This window comes from Ambystoma mexicanum, chromosome 8 (genome assembly GCF_040938575.1).
Source record: "Ambystoma mexicanum isolate Mex_15411 chromosome 8, UKY_AmexF1_1, whole genome shotgun sequence".
In the NCBI taxonomy this organism is placed as follows: Eukaryota; Metazoa; Chordata; class Amphibia; order Caudata; family Ambystomatidae; genus Ambystoma; species Ambystoma mexicanum.
In genome coordinates, this window is record NC_090929.1 from 324,723,912 (window position 1) to 324,742,572 (window position 18,661).

The 18,661-nt window shown below is 44.9% G+C and overlaps 1 protein-coding gene across 2 annotated transcripts in view; it reads left to right on the forward strand.

Annotated features, from left to right (window-relative positions):
• ABCA2 (ATP binding cassette subfamily A member 2) overlaps window positions 1-18,661 on the forward strand; it is a 1,079,583-nt gene that overhangs the window by 717,810 nt on the left and 343,112 nt on the right. The gene's annotated exons all lie outside the window — the stretch shown is intronic.

An 18,661-nucleotide genomic window follows, 5' to 3' on the forward strand; every position in this document is an offset into this window, starting at 1 on the left:
ATTTCTTTCTTTTATGGTTCATTTGATAATGTGCTTAATACCAGCGAGTGGGATCGGGATTCGAACCTGCGTTGTCTTGCTTACAAAACAAACACACTGCCCCAGAGCTATACTTCATCCCCAAGCTATCCCCTGAGCTATCCTTCTTTGCATGCTTCGGCGAAGGAACGTTCTTGGAATGGAACAGTGCAAACCTCTTAAAGGAATTAAAAACCACTTCCCATTATGCCGGTCTTGCCTTAGCTTGCTGATCTTAGCTTACAGCCTCAGACAAATGTACATACTGCAGGATATTCATTAAGTCAAAGCTGCATCTCTGATCTCTGTGAAAGTCATAATATGTCACAGAGGCAGCCTGGTAATGTCCAAAGCATGCTTGTTTACAATCTGATGATCCAATTATGATCAAGACTTGTGATAGGCTATTGCCCAGGTTGCTTAGCATTATGTAATGATGCGCTTAAAATGCGCTGCGGACTACCACTAGAAGGCTTGTTTTTGTAAGAATAAGTATTGAATACTATCAAGGATTTCCGTTATTGGAAGGTGAGTTGTTTTGTGAAATGTATCCTTTACTTGTTTTCTCCGTTAATGGCTTATGTTCTGTTTTTACTTAAAAACTATCAAACTAAAACCTTTAAAAAAAAAAACAGAATCCATTGAACCTTCAATCAAACATTGGCTGGACAATTTTCCCCAAAGATTTAAATGACTTTTCTGTAGGTCTCTAACCTTTTTATTTTCAGGGGGAACGTCTAGGACTTCAGATGGCCACTCGGGAACCATGCAGCACAGTGCAGTAGTTTTTTTTTTAACCAGTATCACCGGCTCACGCCATGAATACGATCACAGCACAGAAACCCAAGGAGCGACCCTATGGTGGTCTTTAGCTGACATCAGGAAAACTCGAGCAGTGATCTCGTAAGGGAGTATAGCTAACAGCATGGCAACCCAAGGAGGGATTGAATGGGGGAGTTTAGCTGCCATCATGGAAACCCAAGGAGCAGCCCCATGCAGGAGTTTAGCTGGCAGCTTAGAAACCCAAACAATAGTTTTCCTGAGAGCACGGAAACCTAAGCAGTTATCAGATGGGAGAGCTTAGCTGACATCATAGAAACCCAAGGAGTTGAGCTCATGAGGGAGTTGAATTGTAGTCTGCACGAGGTTCCGACTCTGATACTTATCCATATGTAACAGCGTCTACCACAACAGGGTCACCACCCAGGGATGATGACTGACATAGGCGGTGCTCTGATAGACGAGTCACCAAAAAGCTCCCCACAACCCTCACCACCAGATGAGATTGGGGCCTTCTACTTAATGATGGCCAAAGCATGCAAAGAGTTCGGCCTTATACCAGCAGAAGAAAAGAAAGACTGTTTTCTTTTTGACCACATGAGGAAAATGCGCAAGGCGGTGGCCTCTATCCCCACCCTAGACCATGCCTGGGAGGAAGGGCTCTGCACTATGAAGCAACCTTTTACCAAAACAGCAGTGAAAATCAAATTAAAAAAGAAATGTAAAGCTCCAGAATCTACGCCTAACAGCCTCATCGCCCAGTCAACACCAGAGTCTGTGCTGTCTACAGTGGCAAGCAGAAAAGTGCATACACACACATAAAAGTGCATTGTTCCACCTGTAAGGGATCAAAGGTACAACTTGGACACAGAGGCATGTTAAGTGTTGGTTATAGATTTTTATGTATAACAAAATATTAAGAGAGGTTGGGAGAAATCAATCCTATCTATTCCTAATCCTAAAAGGGGTTTCCCAGCCTCAACAAAACTAAGGGACGTCTGTGTCCGGATGTTAAACAAAAGAGTGTCCTCGGTCCTGTGTCCAAAATCCTAAACCGACCTTTACACACTAAACTCAATATAAAGTGTAAAAAGGGGATTTCTATAAACGAGTTATTTGTAGCTTTCTCGCACAGTTAACTGCATAAAATTCTAATGTGTCAAATAGAGGAATAAAGTATAACCAGGAAAGGGGTGTTCCCTTCCCCTAGATTTCTTCTGTTAGTTTGAATGTCACTTTATCACAGTTCAAGGAGGAGGAATCTTCCCATGAGTCTCCTTTAAATAAACAGTTCTTTTAAATATTCAGTTTATCCCACTCTGTGTCACAGTTAACCTGAAAGGTTCCTGTTTTTATCCCTGGTGTACACTGCTGCCAGGGTATTGTGACTTTCACTGATCCTTAAAAGAGTTATGGCTCTTCCCTTTTGTATTTTTTCATACTGTTCCACAGTTTCAGCTTTACTTCTCTTCTTACTACTAGTTTACTCTCCTGCCAGTATATCACAATTCTGTTCCTTGGGTGCAGGCGGGTCCCAGATTTGCACAGTGCCTGGTTTACTCTCCTGCCAGGGCTTCATTTCCTTTTATGGGTGGGAGTCCTAGACTCTGTTTTCCTGGTTCACCAACCTGCCAGGGCATTCCCGCTCTCTGCTCACTTTCTTTCATCCACAAAATAATGCCTTTCCAGTATTGGGTCACCGACCCTTTCTCAGCAAAGTTCTTAATGGTATCAACTGCCCTTTCTTAACACTGGCTGTATTCTTATCAATGTCTTTATCAGTGTCCTTTTCCAAAAATTGGGTCGCTGACCCTTTCTTCACACTGCTTGTATTTGTTTCATCCTCTCTCCAAGTATTGGGTCACTGACCATTTCGTAACACTGTTCGTATTTGTATCAATTTCTGTTTCCAAGGTTTGGGTCACCAACCCTTTTTTAACATTATTCGTATTTGTATCCGTTCCTCCAATTACTTTAATTGGGCTTTCTCATGCTGTTAATGGTATGCGACACTCGCTCTCACGTTCTCTGTTAACCCACTCGCTCTCTCAGGGCTTATCAGGCATCTCTAGCCTTCCTCGCATCCTTCTGTCATCTCCTTCTTTGGTTCGCTTACTTGGGGTGAGTCGCGTTAGCCGTTTAGTTCCGGCTTTATCTTCCTTTGCGTCTGGCGGCTCGAGCTGCCTATAGCAATAAAGTGATGAGCTTCTCTTGGCCCAGTCTCTCTGCACAGCGTTCTCGTCAGGCTCTGTGCTGCCTTCCACTGTGTGTTCGCCTCCAGCGTTCCAAATAGCATCCCCACAAGCTACGTTCTTCTTCAGTCTCCGCCTGTCACTCGTATTCTGTTCAGCTCTGTGTGTTTTAAACTTCCCGGCATTAGTTAACACTTTCCAAAGACTAGAATGTGGCATTTGCTTACCGCTTCTGGTCATCCTCATTGTTCCATCCCTCTTCCTCCTCTCAGTACTAAAAAAAGTGGCGTGGGGTAAATAAGGTTGTCGGTCAAGAAAACGTGGGAATTCTTTATCTGCGTCACAATAGGCCATACAGGCATGTTAAAAAGGCACATGGGTGTCCTTAAGAATAACATCCAAAGGTTTATTTTGATAGTTAAAGATAGTCATGGCAGGAGGAAACTAACGACTGAATACACAGGCTGACCTAGACAGATACAATAGGACGCCCCATCAACAGCACTCCGACCCTGAACCATTGAAAGCCTCAACCGACCAAGGTCACATTAGACAACAAGAGTATAGATACTACCAACCCAGTACCACACCCGAATAAAAGGTTCAGACACACCTATCGCTCCGTGTTAGGAGATGGTAGGCACTCCATACAATACTCACTACGATAAAGATGGATCAACACAGCACCACCACAGCGAGACGGCCCATAAGGAACCAGCAACAGCCGCACCCACAGGGATACAGCCCTAATGGAACCAGAAGTACCTGACAACAAACCTGGCATCAGGATACAGACCCCACTAACCCAACCCTCAAATTTCTGCATACTTAACCCACACAACCATTTCTCTCCCAGCAATCCGCACGCACTCTACCACACCACCGCAAAAACACATAAACAGCACCCACAGCACACAAGGTCTCGCCCGATCCGATACTTGCACCAAAGCCCAGCACTCGGTGGATACCGAGCTGAAGCTGCCAACAGCACATCACTTCTCCCACTCTCCTACTCCCCTCCTCCCGACTAACCTTACCTGCCCTCCTGTTTATAGATCCGCCTGAGCGCCTGGGGACCAAATCTGTTGGTGACGGCGCGCTATATAAATACCTTTAACATAACATAACATTCAGTGTTTTCCTGGCTCTCTGGCGTTTGTCCTCTCCTATGTGTCCTCCTGTTAATAGTCACCCCCAGGGTCAACGTCCGATAGCTTCTTCCTTTCCCTGGCCATGTAAGAGAAGCTTCCCTCCAGAGAATCAGTGACGATGTTGATAGATCCGTCACACACCAGAAAGCGAAGGGGAAAAAAATGGACGCCTTTGGCAAGAAACTCTTCACAATTTGAGCCATTACAGTAAAGGCACTCAATTCCTTTGCCGTTGTAGCACAGCATTTATTTATTTATTTGCATTTGTGTAGCACACTTACAGCCCAGAGGCATCGAGGCGCTGTTATATGAGATTTGAAAGACTTTGGATTTTTGATTTGATGGCGACATGTGACCAAGGAGGACTCTTAGGTACAGTTACATTGATAGTAGGTGACTTCATTGATGACAGGTGAAGTAAGCAGTTACATACATCATTAAATTTTACATAGCAGCACGTTTAGTGTATTTTGCATCGCAGTCCTTATTACAACATTTATAGTGGACTTGTACAATCTAAACGAAGAGCGTGGGTTTCACTGCTTTGTGGAATGGTTAGTGGGATTCTATCATTCTTACATGGGTGGGAAGGGCATTCCAATGTATGACTGTGAAATATGGCATAGAATGGCCCTCATTCTCAAACATCTACATGAAGAACACTGCAATGAAGCCCTAGCTATTGTGACGTAGGGATTGTGACAAGAGAGACACAGACACAAATGATATAATTCTAAAACCTTTATTTAAAATATTCAAGGTTCGTGTAATGCCTAGCTTGCCCTATCTCTAGTTCGGGGTTTCCCTTAACTGATGTTTCTAAGGATGGCGGAGGTCTGTAAGTCCCAAAACAAAGTCTATCTGTCTCAAACCTATGCTTGCCCTCACTCTGGAAAAGAATGTTGTGCAGAGTTACTCTAAAAGAAAAATAGTGTTTCAAAAAGAATTGTAAAACAAGACTGGATTCATGTGGCCTTCTCGTCAGTTTCAGCTTTGTCAGTTCAAAATAGTTCACCCTTAAAGTGCCGTTGGAATCTCACAGGCAAGGTTCTTGTAGCTTCAAAACAAATAATTTCACAAAAGTTCCTAGGTTAGCTTGGACTACTTTCCCCCGCTTCTCAAAGCACACGTTTCCTTTAGGCCTCTCAGGGCTCCCTTCCCCAAGCTTAGACCTTTCTCGTTTCAACAGTTCAGCACAAAGACAAAAGTTCTGCTTTTCAAAATTCACTTTCAAAACACAATTCTTCCTCTTTAGTTCAAATAGCCTTTCACAATATATTGGGGATTTTGCTCCCACTTCACTTTCGGTGTAGCTCCCCCTTTTTTCCACCTTCTTTCAAGTAGAGCTGTTTGTATCTTCCTTTTAACACTGGGTCAGCTCAGTATCAGAGACTGTCGAGAACGCACAGCTTTACTTTCCCCAATGCGTGACCACTCTGATACTTCAGGCCCTTCTTTCCTTCCATTTGTGCTGCTTGCATGTTTCAGTTTCTCTCTTTTCTTTTATGCCGCCTGCGCACTTTTACAATTCCTGTTGGAAGGCTCTCCGGCAAGGGTCTCACCACCTGCCCCTCAGATACCCATGGGACCTGGACTCCTCCCAGGGGAATGAGCATCTGCTTGGCCACTGCCCACATGACTCAGCACATCCAAATCTGGCTCCTTGGAGACACAGCTCTCTCACCAGGCTGCATCCCTCAGACAGTACTGGGTCCGCGTCTCAGTGTCCCGTTCTCCTCAGGATATTTCAGGGACCTCCAGCTGCAACTTCCTGTTCTCTGGCTTCCACGGCTCGTTAAGCATTCAAAACTCACTCCCTTTCGCTGGTAAAAACTGGGTTAGGAACAGGAAGGGATCCCATGCTGGATTCAGCCATGCAGCCTCCCTTCTGCTCTCCGAACTACTGCTCTGCTGAGTGCTCCACCTTTTATACACCAGAGCCCTGTTAAGGGGCTTCATGTGTGAGTCGTTGGCCTTCCTTGCCTGACTCAATTTAGGCCAATTAATGGGACATGCCTGACTCTTAGGTTTCTTTTTCTTCATCCGAGTACTATAGTGGTAGGTAACGGAGTACAGGTATGTATAGCTGTTGTCAAGTCCCTGACTCTGCCTGACCTTGTTAGAGGGACATTTTGGTAGTGTGGTGTGGTAGGCCTCTCTATTCATCTTCCTCCTCACAGTACTGTAGGGACTTTTCCCATAAGTAATCTTTCTCCCTCTTGGACGTCTCTTCCTCATCTCAGTATGTGTTAGAATTGGGGAGGGGAGAACAGAATAGGACTTCTATTAGCCCATAGAGGCTGAGGGAGAGTGGGGTGATGTATAATTGGGAAAGGGGACATACCATGTCTCATCCTAAGGCATCCTGTTCCCACTCCCCAAGGACCTCCTACTCAGGTGATCCTCCCTCACTTGTCTGCCCCGAGGGTCCAACAGCGATGGCCCTTCCCTGTTCACCAGAGTATCTGAAATGTGAGGGCACCCTCTGGTTTCTCACACTATCCTAAAGGAAGGAGAGGCAGCCATAGCATTAACATTGCCGAATCGGGCTTCAAACAGTTTGCAAATGGGGTAGTCTTAAGAACACAACGCTGGCATTGATGCACAGACTTCAGACAAGACTTGCAGCCCAAAGTTATTGACATGCTTTTTGAAAGTGACAATTTGTTCGGCCCCAAAATAGATGAGGCCTTAAAAGCCATAAAAACAGACACGGATACTGCATGGTCGCTTGCATCGCTGCAGAGGAGCAATCATTTTCATCCCTTTAGACGAGTATCAGGACGCGCAGAATCTTCCTCAGCAAGAGATGCCAGAGCTTATTAAAAAAGCTCTTATTATCCCCAGGGCTATCAAAGAAATTACCAATCTTACCAACGATCATGGGAATATCGCCTATCTCGGCGACAAAGAAGTTCTGCCACTTCCCAGAGGGTAAGCAGAATAAGTACCCAGCAAGACTCCAAACTCCACAACATACCACCCATAGGAGGAAACATCACTCATTACATCGACAAGTGGCGTTTAGTAACAATGGACAAATGGGTGTTGGAGCTGGTCCAGCATGGCCACCTGCTAGAGTTCAAGAAACAACCAAAACACATTCCCCCATAAAACACTTGTAGCCATTCATGAAGGTGTTCCGTCAAGAAGTGTAAGACAAAAAATACAATTGAATAGGTACAAAGAAGAGTGCTCTAATGAAAACACACTGTTTCACCCCTTATTACCCTCTGCATTAAAGGAGAAAAAGAAAGAAACTCACTTTCTTTGTTGTTTGGAGAAAATAATAGTTTGTTTATCTATGCAGTTGAAAAAATCAACATAGGGTGAACAGTTCTCCAAACAGCATAACATCACACGGTTTAATGAAACCAACCGTACAGGCTTATAGGATATATTTACAAACACATGGGGTCACATAGTTTGACACAACAGTCGTGTAGGTAACGCAAACTCAATCAAAATACATAGTTTGTTATGGTGATTCATATACTTCAGTATAAAACAACACAATTAGACAAAGTAAGCAACAACAGAAAAAAAGGGGTTCGTGAATTGACAATTGGTAGTGGACAGTGACAATGCACTGTTGTTCGGGGTGCGTCTACACCAAGGTGTTTCGGCCGTTTAGGTGGACCAATTATGTCCCAGCATATGTACGGCCTTCATCAGGACGAAGTGCTGCACGGGGTGGAATAGGTGCTGCAGGGGAAAGGGAAAAACGGGAAAAACTCGTCAGGGGAGTGTGTTCATTTGGTTTCCGCGCGAGGACCGCATATTTAAAACCAGAGTCCATCCCACTCCAAGATCCTCACAAGTGAGGTAAGATTGGTTGACCTATAACTCATTTGTTATTTAAGTGTCTGTAAGACACCAGATCACTATTGAGTGCCCTTCTTTGCTTTTTAATAGGATTACACTAAGATCCTTCCCACGCCTGGCGTAATACTAGAAATTCGTGCCAGTGGAAATAATTATCCACAGGTAAGCTGGGGCCTCACAGTATTGGATTTATTCCTTTGTTTAAATGATACACGCTCGAACACACTCCCCTGACGAGTTTTTCCCGTTTTTCCCTTTCCCCTGCAGCACCTATTCCACCCCGTGCAGCACTTCGTCCTGATGAAGGCCGTACATATGCTGGGACATAATTGGTCCACCTAAACGGCCGAAACACCTTGGTGTAGACGCACCCCGAACAACAGTGCATTGTCACTGTCCACTACCAATTGTCAATTCACGAACCGCTTTTTTTCTGTTGTTGCTTACTTTGTCTAATTGTGTTGTTTTATACTGAAGTATATGAATCACCATAACAAACTATGTATTTTGATTGAGTTTGCGTTACCTACACGACTGTTGTGTCAAACTATGTGACCCCCTGTGTTTGTAAATATATCCTATAAGCCTGTACGGTTGGTTTCATTAAACCGTGTGATGTTATGCTGTTTGGAGAACTGTTCACTCTATGTTGATTTTTTCAACTGCATAGATAAACAAACTATTATTTTCTCCAAACAACAAAGAAAGTGAGTTTCTTTCTTTTTCTCCTTTAATGCAGAGGGTAATAAGGGGTGAAACAGTGTGTTTTCATTAGAGCACTCTTCTTTGTACCTATTCAATTGTAATTTTTGTCTTAAAGTAACCCTCCTGGGTAGAATAGGTCCATAACCAGGAGCCCATTTTTTGAATCCGTCAAGAAGTGTGACAAATGCTCACCAAGAAAGCCATGAAAGGGTACTATGACATCTATGGGGCAGAGAGTTTTACTCTAGATATTTTATCGTAAAGAAACCTGTTGGCAAATGGGCCCAATGCTCAATTTGCGACGGCTAAAAATATTCATCAAAAAGCAAAGGTTCTGGATGGTAACGTTGCAGGAAAAGTAATAACGGGTTGGTTATCAACAGAGGGAAATGCGAAATAATGGTCCTTGAAAGACTGCAAGGATCCAATCTGAACCGGCAGAAATTCAAATGGTACGTGAACAAAGAACCCATTAGACGCGTCTTTACCACCAGCTACTTAGGAATGCAACTAAGTGCCAGTAGAAATGACGCTCCTTGGGTGAACTCAGTTAAGAAAAAATGCCGTCAATTGGCGTGCCAAGCAGTCATAATTAACAAAAAATTTGGGAAATTTACTTTAAAACCGACGTTAACCTTCTTTCAGCAGAAGGTGATACCGTCTCTGATTTATGCTGGCGAAAACGCCTTTGGTTGTGGGTTTGAAGTGTGGAATTCTTTAGAAAACATATTCTGGACCAGGGTTCTCCATCTCCGTAAAGGCACCTCCACTGTTTGTATTAGATACGAACTTGGCTACATATCCATGCAAGCAAGAGTCGCTTGGAATCTTCTAAGCATTTTTAGGAAAGTAAACTCTAACACCGTATTGCCTCAGATGAAGATTTTACATAGCCTACAGTTCGCCAAAGCACCTACAATTGCATTTCAATGGAACAAGATATGCTATGATGTGCTTAGCTCGTACGATATTACGATGCAACTGCTGCTTGAAAATCCAGATGCTGCAAAACTGAAGCTTTGGAGAAATGACTGGATCCAGACTTGTGGTAAAAGAGCTAATTCTAAGTCCATGCGTGAAGTGTCGGCCGAGGCAAGAGCAAATGGATATGTACCTCAATACTTAGCTTGCTTCCCGGACCAGTGGGCTCGGGCCGCCTATCTTCAGTTTAGGCTGAATGCTATGACAACTAAAGGACGTCTTTGCTATTGGTCTCAATCTCCGGACTCGGACCTTGTGTGTCGATTCTGTTCCTCCACAAAGGAAACACTTAAACATCTAATCATAATGTGCCCCAAGTTTGAGACTGAGAGAGTTAACATCTTCAGCCCAGTAACAATGAATTTTCAGTGCCTCACTCGTGATGACTGGTGGAGAGCTCTGTTTGATGGGTCAAACAGAGTGTTGTTATATGCCTTGGTTTCTTTCCTTCGTGTTATAAAAGATCATCTACACGATAGCTCGGTGGACTTGATCGCTGGGATGTCGTGAGGTCTGCACCCGAGACTATGTTATGGGAAATAGATGAAGGGAGGAGGCCTTGTACTGACTTGAGATGAATGTATAAATTTTAGCTTGGTTTTTCTTTTCCTTCTTTTGTCTTTTTAAAGGTTTGTAATATAACCAATAAAAAAATAAAAAAAAAAAAAATAAGGGCAGTACAAGCTCAAGAATACCTAGCGTCGCTAGACCTACAAGGTACCTATTTCCATATCCCAATACATCGGAAACACAGGAAATACCTACAGTTTCTCATAAAGAATGGGCACTATCAGTTCCAGGTCCTACCCTCTTATCTAAGAGTTCCACACCTTAGATGTTCACCATGTGCCTTGCACCCATAGCCACATACCTTTGTCAACAAGGCCACCACATCTACCCATATATGGACGATTGGCTGGTCAGAGCACCAACCAGCATGAAGGCGAAGCAGTCCATCTCCAAGACAGATTCTCCTTCAATAATTTGGATTTACAATCAATTACAAAAAATATTGTAAACAACCCTCCAAAACTATTGTTTTGGGAGCGTAGTTCTGCACAGCACAGGCGTTCGTGGGACCATCCGTTGAAAAGGTCCTAGCGCTCAAAGCGTTGGTCACAACCTTCACACCATGGGAATGATCTTAGTCAGCAAATGTATGGGACTGCTGCGCACCATGTCATCCTGCATGTCTCCAATTCCTCTGCACGCTACACATATGCCCCCTGCAAGAATTTCTGACCAGCAAATGGTCCCAGATCGAAGGTTCTCTGGTAGACAAGAGTCCAGCTAACTCCCTCTCTCCCAAACAAGCTCCAATGTTGGTCCAACATGCAAAACATAACACTGAGGACCCCCTTTCAAGAGCGAATACCCCAGAACACGTTAATCATGGATGGGGGCACACATCTGCTCCCTTCATGTCAAGGGTCTCTGGACACCCGGAGAAACATCCCTTCACATAAACATTTTGGAACTAAGAGCAGTCTGGTGGGCACTAAAATTATTTCTGCCAATCATAAGCAACTCCAAAGTGAGGGTTTTTATTCCCAATGGCACCACATTGTATTCTATCAGAAAGCAAGGAGGAACAAGGTCACAAACCTTATTCCAGGAAGCTCAAAAGATTTGGCCTTGGGGCATTCGCAGCAGCATAACTCTCCAAGCGCATGACCTACCAGGAATGCACAGTCAAATAGCAGACAGCCTAAGCAGAGCCAAAGCTCGTTGCCACGAGTAGGAACTCTGACAGTCAAGACAACAGGGTGTTCTCTCAATTGGTCGCCCGTCCATAGATTTGTTTGCCACCAGGAACAACAGAAACTGTCACCAGTTTGCAAGCAGTACTCCACAGCAGGGGGTTGCTGGGAGAGGCATTCTCGTTCCTGTGGACCAACATCTTTGCCTACACTTCCCCCCCATACCAATAATCTGCAAACCAGTACAGACAATATGGGTGTACCCATGTCGGGTGATCCTAATAGCACCCAACTGGCCATGGCATACGTGGTACTCCGACCTGCTTCAGCTGTCCCAGGTCAAGCCAATTCCCCTGCGCTCCCACGCCAATCTGCTATCTCAAAACAACGGCAAGAGTCTACATCACGACCCACAATCGCTCAAGCTAACAGCATGGCTCCTGATTTCAGGGAGTTCAGACATTTGAACATCATGCAAGAATACCAAAACATACTTGCAGGAGCACGGGCGCACACCACCATTCGCTCATACTTTCTAAAATGCAAGCGTTTTTGTAACTGTTGTGCGCAACAACAACACATTCTACAGCCCTTCTCTGCGCAGCCATAACAACTCCTCCCATACCTGCTGTGCTTAGGTAAAAGTTGACTTTCTAGCTCATCCATCAGAGTACATCTCAGGGCCATTTCTAGATTCACTTTTCAGCAATAGGTTGGTCAAGCTTTTTCTGCAGAAATTTATTTTTTGTTTTCCCCCAGAAAATACTGTCTCAAAGTCTGAACACAGTCTTTGCAGGGCTCATGAAGTCACTGTTCGAGCCCTTGGCCAGCGCGCACATGAAGTTTATCTCATGGAAGGTCGCATTCTTGGTGTCCATTACATCCTCCAGGAGAGTATCGGAATTGCAGGCGCTAGTAATGAACCAACCATACCTAAGGTTTGGAAAAGACAAAGTGGTACTTAGTACCAACCCCCACTTTATCCCAAAGATCCCTACTGGGTTTCACAAGAATTCAACGATCACGTTTCCTACCTTATTTCAAAACTCTGCAACACTAGTGGATATTGTCTTACACTCTTTAGATGTAAAGAGGGCTCTTTAATACTATTTGGACTCGGTACTTCAGGATCTCCACTCCACTCTTTGTGGCATACAACCCGTCAAGTAAAGGGAAAGCAATTACAAAACAGGGCATAGCAAGGTGGATCTCTGCCGCTATTTGTTTTTGCCATGCAACAGCGAATAAGCCTCTACTTGCAACAGTCCAAGCACACTCCACAGGATCCGCTGTTGCTTCCACGACACTATGGGCTGGCATTTCCCTGAAAGCCATCTGCCAAGTAGCCACGTGGGCTGTGCCACACACCTTTACAAAGCATTACTGCCTGCAAAGTCAGCATTCGGAAGACTCACGGATGAGAAAGGCAGTCCTACAATGTCTGTTCCAATAAAGTACACCCTGCATCTCCAGGGATTACCTTAATTCGCGGTTGAGTTTCTCTTCTTTTTACCTACTGTCACCTCCTAACAGAAGCTAATTCTGGTGTGTACTCTATTAATAGCATGTGAATCTATGAACGATCCAATGCTGGAGAAGGGTATGACTAATCAATTTCGCCAGTGGTCCAGGGAGGAATATCGGTTTCTAAACCATCAATCAACCCCACACCTCGAGTACACCAGAAAGGATACGAACAGATTGAAATACAAGTAAATTAGAAGTCCACCATGTCCAACTTTGGTAACGTGGACAGAACGGCAGGCTTATCTCTGCAAGGTCGTGGCTCATTAGTTAGTAGCAACACAGTGAAAATAAATTATTATCCAATGATAAAAGGCACTGTCCAGTCAAGGTTGTATAACAATATCTACTTTATAATTACAAAAAGAGACAGTTCCAGGACACTACAATTACAACCCACACTGTAAAGGAATACAGAGGACAGACAGTTTCACAATGAAAAGGGATGCACTCTGGATACTAACAGGAGGTTAGTTGGTAAAGCAATCAGTCTTACTGATCAAGGTTATTTGGTTTCAACACCAACGGGGCAAAGGGTTGTAACTGTCTCTAGGGCCCTTCAGAGGAGGACCAGGGGGGCAGAGCCACAATGTAACTTGTGCTGAAGAAGATATTGGTGCTCGACAGCATCAAAGTGGTTCCAGGGCACTTTGCAGCCTGTGAGACAGAGTTAGTGATGGGAGACAGCTGCGGGTACTAGGCGGCAGGCAGTTAGGCAAGCGAGGCTGGACCGATGTCTGCAGGCTGTCCGGCGCAGCTGCTCGGGGCCAATAATCATTGTCTCTATGCTGGTTGGCGGATCTGGAATGCTGGTTGAGGTATCTTGGACGGCTCTGGCGATTGCTGTGTGACAACAGTCAGAAGTGCAGCCAGATGCGGTTTGAGGACTCAGACTGTCTCGAAATTGTCCTTAAAACGATGGACGCTGGAGGATGCTTGTGTGGGGAGAGCTATTGAGGCTCTAATGCAGAGTTCGCAGGCGGGATGGTTCACGCATAGACTGACGCTATTTGCGCACGCATCACAATGCGTTGAACACTACTAGGCTCCGGTAGGACACACCTTTTCAGATGCCTTATCGTGACCTGTTGACCGCGACACAATTTTGTGATTGAACTCCAATGTCTGTGGTTTGTTTTCACTTAGTTCTACTCGACTGAGAACTTGCCCCGCAGGTCCACACATTTCCCAGGACGTACATTCGGGAATAAGTGGCCAGCCTCAAGGTTGAGATATTGGCAAAATTACAGATTTGGATTGCATAATTCTTTACCTCTGTGTGCATTATTGCCGTATTGCTATATTATATATATTAAAATCTCCAAGTGGCAAATATTCTAACGGGAGTGCGCCGTCCTGAAGAAGATGGGCGTCAACCGTGAAACAGCTTAGATGCTCGGCACCATCGAAACTACTTCCTGTTTATATGTCAGACCTAATGTACATAGCAGGTCATGACAGCACAGTAGTCGACGTACGGCACCCCATTTTTAACCTTGTGTTAGAAGGAACTATTATTGCCTTGTCCATATAATTGTGGTTTTCCTTACATTGTCAAATGTGGCCGTAGCCTCAGATCATCAGCCGGCTGAACCCCTTCAACCGGTCTGATGTCCAGACAGCTCGGCAACATGAAGCCAGTACTGACTGAATTTTCAGTCTCGTTTTATACTAGCATGTTGTTGTATTATGCACTTTATTTAACCACAAAATGCTGCTATTTTGTGATGAGCTCGCAGTAAAATTTAATATGCATGTTTTAAACAAATGAAATTTAAATAAAATATTCATGTTTTCTAATAACTGTTTGGTTTATATGGTTTGATCTGTGGTTCTGAATTTAGGGGGGCCCCTCTACCCAACCCATTGCCGGCCACCTTCTTAACTTGAATTTGGTTTCCGCTGACACATTTTTTGTTCATTATACTCCTCCTAGCTTCTCCACAGGGCTCGTGTCCTTTCAAGGCATATGGCCCAAAGCTCAAGAGGGTGTTAGCAGGTAACGGCCTTGTCCTTTGTCCAGGGACTCTCTGGCACTTCCCACCTAGGAAGCTTGCTGTCAGAACCTAGCAAGGCACACTGTATGCTGGCTGGGTAACAGTTCTGGAGCTGCTGGATGGGTCCTCTGAGTCTGGTATCTCCCTCTGTTCACTGAGAGATGTTTAGGGGAGGGGTCTTGCTTCCCTTTTGGAACTCCTGGCCTTCCTTCACTGGCGGAAGATGAAAGGTAGACTGTACCTTCAGCTCAGGTCCAAATGAGTCCTTCTTACTCCTTGTGAAGTCTTCAGATTATTTCATCAGTGAGGGGCTCAGCCCTCTTTTAAAGCCAAAAGGGGGCAAGGGATTGGTGTTGGCCAAGCCTAACTTAGGTGAGCCATTCCTGGGTCTCCACCAACAAATTACAAAAAGAAATATCTATCAGAGCACACCTAATTACTCAAAAACTAAATAACTATTTAGAGAAATTGTATTACAATTCTGGGTGCTGGGGAGGAATACACGCCCTGACACTGGAGCATGTGTTAAACATAAAACAAAAAGTGTCTAAACTTAAAGACACTCCGGTCCCCTGCACACCTTACAAGCTGAAATAAATCAGTCAAATTTCATAACATTTGCACTTTTATATATAGAAAGAATTGTCAATTTAGAACATAGGTAACAAAATATCTTCATAAAAGTACAGAAAAAAGGTATCAACTGACTTCCAATATGGCCAGCATGAAAAACAAATCAAACCAGACAAAGAAATAAGCTCCCAATTTTGAACTGCAGCTTCAAGCTCTATGCGTTTCGGGGACTATCCCCTTCTTCAGGAGCAAAAATATCTGCAAGTATAGATATATATACAATTAGAGGACATCTCACATAACAAATCTTCAGTAATGCTTCAGGTCAGAACCAGGGCGCTTGGCAACAGACAGGGTAAAGATGACAACATATACTTCTAAGTCCCACCCATCTCCCTGTCTGCTGTACATCAAAGTGTTTCCCTAATTAACTGAGCCCCATGCAACGCTTGATCACAACATGGACCACCTTTGAAGTAGGGGGTTGCAGGCAGACTTTCGTCTCCTACAATTCACATACTTTTCTGCTCTGAAGGGAGTGGTTCCAGAAAGGACATTCACTGCCCTTTCATACCAAGGAGGGGTGTTGGTACCAGGTTGACACATTGCATTACAAAGAGGTGTTGGCCTCTGGTCTCCATTGTCACTTTATGCACCCATGCCTTCCCTGAGGCCTGCTAATGAACATTCTTCAGTATTCACCGCCACTAGCAAGGTTTAACAATGGAGATGCAAATCCATGGGACCTTGAAATTCTAATCCGGCTGCCCATGGCCAAAGGCTTTTGATGTACCCACGGCTGTCAAATGTCAGCTGCACATGACAGGAGGGCAGCGCTGGTAAGATGTATCCTCCCAGAGTACATGACTATTTTTCTGATGTGCAGTGAATGTGGAAAATGTGTGCAGGGATGCCTCATCATTCATTCTTTTAAACAAACAAAAAAAGCCCAGGCGAGCACACTCTTCCCAAGCAGGTGGTCAAATTTCTCACAAAGGGATATGTTGCTTACCTGTAACTCTATTTCTTCAACTTTTGTATCTTTCATAGATTAACATGCACCCTCCATCCTTCCCCAGTGGTAAAAAAGTCCAACATTCCGCGAGCCAACAAAAACTGGTTCAAATCTGACGGGATGCTGCAGAGGCAGAGCTACATACTCATGGTCCCATTGGTGGGGACCATAGGCATCCATAACAAGGTGAATGGGCTAAAAAAAGGTGTTAATGTTTTCCTTTGGGAAAAGGGTAACAACATGTAACCGAGGAATCCCAGCCTGACGAAGGGGAATATTCACAGCATGTGAATCTATGAAAGATACCAATGCTGGAGAAATGGAGTTCCAGGTAAGCAACTTATCCCTTCCTACTTCTGCAAAATGAATCATAACACAGTCTGGCAGAAGATTTGAGCAGCAGCCACACTTGAGGACTACCCATGAGTTGATGACTGGCTTGATGTTTCACTTGTATTTGCCTAACCCCCTGAAGCACTCTGATATGACCCCAGATTGACCTGGGTATGATATAGTGCAGTACCCGTGTGAGGCATAGAGTTGGACATGTTTTGGATAGACATGTGATGGACAGTTCAACCTGCCTTGTTTGATATCATGCACTTTTCATCAGAGCTCCAGGTGCAACACACTCCTTATCACTCTGACTAGCAGTAACATTTAACATGTCTGCTTGGGCTGCTGTTTGGGCAAATGCCAAACCATCTCGTATTATCTGTGTAATGTTTCCAGAGCACTGCCAGCACACACATGACCAGCATTGGACCTGAGGTTTGTGAATTACTTCGGCAAAAGTCAGGGGGCAAAAGGTGACCCTGCTAATGAACTAATCTCCTAATTATGTGTCCTTATTTTTGTAGTGGTTCATTAGCAGCGTCAGAGATTCACTCCACGTCATGCCTGCGGGGCGGAGAATGCTGTCCGCATCTGTACAGTGGTCAGGCATTTTGCTTTGGCCCCCTGCCACCTCTGTACACCCTGCCTGCATTTGTGCTGTGGTGAGATCATTCTTTGGAAGGCTGGGTGTGGAGAAGTTGCAGCGGGAGATGCCAGGCTCAGACTGCTAAACCAGAATATGATGAATGGCAGCGGGCACCGTGCCAAATTGAACAGGCGATCGATCTGAGACAGTCTGGATGTGAGTGGTAGATTAAGTGAATGGCTGTGGTGCCAGCCCAGCACGGGGTTCTGCAGAGAAGGAAAGGCCTGCTAAGGAAGGCCTGTCTTTTCAATCCTCCCCCTCTACCTAGCAGGAGGGAAGCAGAGGTGGGTGTTGAGAGAAACGAGTACACACTAATGATAAGAATCTCCTCTGGTGCCACACTACCAAGCTAGGATGAATGTGTGCAGGGGCACATGGCAGGACAGCCTGCGCATGGATTTTCTTGGGCAGGAGTGGCCATACTCAGGGTGGAAAGTTCAATAAGGTGACTGAAATGTCCAATAGAGGGTCCTACTGGCGGTATGAAATGTGCCCCTGGCAAGTGGGCACCTCGCCTTCAAGATCTAGCCCAGTTAAATAATGTGTCCTGCATACCCAAAGCTGGGGCAGCCTGCCATGTAGGTGTCAATCAACAGACCAGAAATCTTTGACACAAGATTGTTATTTTGGCCATTCTATGTTCATTTATCGCTAAGATGAACAGGACTGGTCTGCACCCGATGTTTACTTTCTAAGTGTCCAGAATCAGCTCATGTTCTCGTGTTTCGTTGACTCCATAGGCCTCAGTGCTCATTACAGGCACCGCTAGAGTAAACCTTGCATGACGTTTCTCTGCACATGCGCAGCTCTCGTTAGAAGACACAGCCCTCCTGTGCAAACAGCCGCCTACAAAAGCTTGCTTTGCAACGCCATTAGTAATGTTGTGTCTCGTCGGCTTCCATGATCCCGGAGAAAGACCTCGTCCACCCATTCCCGTCTGTGTGGCTCTTTCCTGCTGATCTCTACAACCAATTCCTCGTGTTGTTTTCCAAGTCCAGCCTGCTTGACGCCAGTGTTGGTCACCTGCTGGACCATCCAATTCAATGAGTTTGGGGGTCTGCTGGAGAGGCTGAGAGCCTGGAAGTAGGAGGGCTCTGGGCAAGTTTGAGTACTAATTATTCTTCACCTCTCTTCCAGCCACACTGACATACTACTGCTTATCCAACCATCCCAGCGCTTCGGGACACTACACGAAAGCTTGAGGGGAGACACTTGCTC